The sequence below is a fragment of the Adiantum capillus-veneris genome, chromosome 30, assembly GCF_014529385.1.
Source record: "Adiantum capillus-veneris isolate H3 chromosome 30, ASM1452938v2, whole genome shotgun sequence".
NCBI lineage: Eukaryota > Viridiplantae > Streptophyta > Polypodiopsida > Polypodiales > Pteridaceae > Adiantum > Adiantum capillus-veneris.
Window position 1 is genome coordinate 59554158 of NC_140960.1, and position 2749 is coordinate 59556906.

A 2749-nucleotide genomic window follows, 5' to 3' on the forward strand; every position below is an offset into this window, starting at 1 on the left:
TGACTCTGATGGAATCTGATGTAAATTCTTATGCTTATGTTGTGTGCAACCAAAGGATATGCATCTACACTAGGTGACTGGGCATGCACAGTCTACGAATAGACTCACAAAAGTGCCATATCACTTCTAAGCTAGACTGACTGGACTTGACGGAAACTCTGTTATGGTGTAGCTTGTCCACGGACACATAGGGTTGGATGTGTCACGTGACATATGGTATCCGACATATAGAATGTCTTGGGGATCTAAATCATACTATATTCCAAAGTCTGATAACCGTATGCATCCCCCATATGGTTGCCATAAGGAAAAGTGTAGTGATTGTCTCATCTAAGGGCTATGGAGGGCCTGAGAAACCAGGAAAATGCAGCGAGTATCGTACATGAAAAAACAAGGTAGGGGATGGGGCAGAGAGAGCATACTTGAGAGCCTAGCATGACAGCGTCCTTGTCCAGAAACAGTGTAAGATGACTAATGAGCTTGAAGCTTCCCGTCAGCCATCATCCAGCAGGAACATAGAGCTGGGCACCCCCCTTATCCTCAAAAGAGTTGAGGTAAAAGATGGCATTTGTAAACGCATGAGTATTAGTGGTAACTCCATCACCAACTGCATCGAATTCGATGATGGTGATGCTATGAGGCCTTGCATTTCCGCCCAACTCACTAATGGACACATCAATAGTTATGTCACTACGAATTCTTGGAAAGCTTGTTTGTGACCTCGAATATGTGCAGGCGGGCAAAGGAACTAGTGGTGGCCCCAAAGAGAAGTAAAATCTAGGCAAGGGTAACCCCACCAACACCCTATAGTGCAGCATTTCGAAGCTCGAGTCTCATGAGGCAACGCCTCTAGGTAAAAGACATCCAGAGAATTAAATGGAGATTCTCTGGCATATCTTCAGACATCAAACCAACACATGTGACATGCATCATTCCCGAGGTCTGTATAACTAACTGCAATTATGTAGACGGTATAACACCAGAGTCTATGTTGAATTGTATGATAGATGACATGACCTTCACAAATAGGAGTCACCATAAGCTTGCCTTAGAGCCTCTTAATATTTTAGACTGAATGTTTTAACAATCATTGCTTGACACCTCCACCAGCAGTCTGTTATTTGTCTTTGGTTGCATAACAATAGAAACTTCAGCTTGAGCTGGACAGTTGTATGTTCAGCCAGATATAGGAGCTGCATGCAGTCAAGGGTGGGCGAATCATTGGCCCAAAACAGTAGTATTTGCAACTCAAAGATTCATTAAAAGGTGTACTGTATAAACCACTATTAGGCTGTTTGGGAGGTGCGCCTCCTTTTCAAAGTAAGAAAACCATCCTAAAAACTTTTCAAGTTCAGCCATCTGAATTTTGAAGCTAATTGATTAATTTTATACACCCTAACAAGTTCAAAATGAAGCACAACTATGCACCACAGTACATCGTTGCAAAACTAACAGGTGAAAGGCATTTCTCTAGGAACACAAACATTCAAGAAGACTAATGTATTTAAGGCCCGTTTAAGGTAGCTTTGGTTTAAGGAGATTACAAAGCATGTACATGTACAGAGTAAACTGAGGCCAAAAGCAGTCACCTGCAGATATGAGACTGTTACTGAACCTTGCTTAGAAGATGTATCTGCAAGAATATCCTCCATGGCTCGAACCATGATTCCACAGTCGGCAGCATCTTCCTCCCCAAGCTTGCCAAGGGTGAAAGTTTTACATGTGCCTGTTTGACCATATGCCATGACAGTGCCATTATACCCCTCTAGCACACTTTGTAGGCAAAAAGAAGAGGGATTCCAAGTATATACAATCAGATAGAGTTTTAAACATAACATACAAAATATCTTGCAAAATAGGCCACTATCACAAGCCAAACCAACATCTAAGCAAATATCTTTAGACACGAAGAACAAGCACCCAAAGACTCTATTTCCCTGTGACCTATAACACTATCTATTGAATAAAATGGGTTGAAAATGGTAGGGGGCAATGAAGGACCTCAACCACAGGCTTTGCCACTACTTCATAGACTCGTTTCTGAGAAGCAATTTCATTCAGAATCTCATCAAACTAGAACGTCTCACAGTCCCAATTATTCCTCCTCAGCTTCAGTCGCTTCAGCTGTGACAAGTGCAAAAGACAAATCAATTAAAACAAGGCATTGGCACAATATAGAACCTGTCTTGAGCTAATGCTGATAAAGTTTCCCATGAAGCAACAAGGTAGGGAATGAGAAGAAGACCTTTGGCATCAACTCCACATAATCAGTAAAATCAGCATCATTTTTTAGCTCCTCAAAGTTCCTGGGCCTAAGTCGCACAGCAACTCTTACTCTTCCTGACACTGAACGTAGACTTGCATGAGTTTAAGATTTAAGAGATGGAAAGGAGGCCCCGAAAGGACATGAAAAATATAGCTTTGAAGAGGACTGTACTACATAAAAATGCAGATTGAACCTAATCAAATCTCATTACTGTACTTTCCTTCTTTCTTTTGCCTCGATGATAATGCAAGTTCTGTCATGCAGAATGCACAGTTCGATGATAAAGTAAGTAACAACCTCCATTGTCAACTTTTCCATTCTAACTTGCTCGACCAGTTAATAATTTTTCAAAAAATTGCAGACATGCTGACTGTGGAAAAATTTGTTAATACCTTCACTTCAGGTCGGAGGCCCGTCGGATGCTCTAAGGGAGGGGAGAGATGCCGCTTGCAGGGTGCTACTGCCGCCGCTGAGAGGGTGCAG

General features: G+C 41.9%; 1 pseudogene; it reads right to left on the reverse strand.

Annotated features, from left to right (window-relative positions):
* Positions 1 to 326: 326 nt before the first annotated feature.
* Positions 327 to 2526, reverse strand: LOC147418041 (uncharacterized; annotated as a pseudogene).
* Positions 2527 to 2749: the final 223 nt, after the last annotated feature.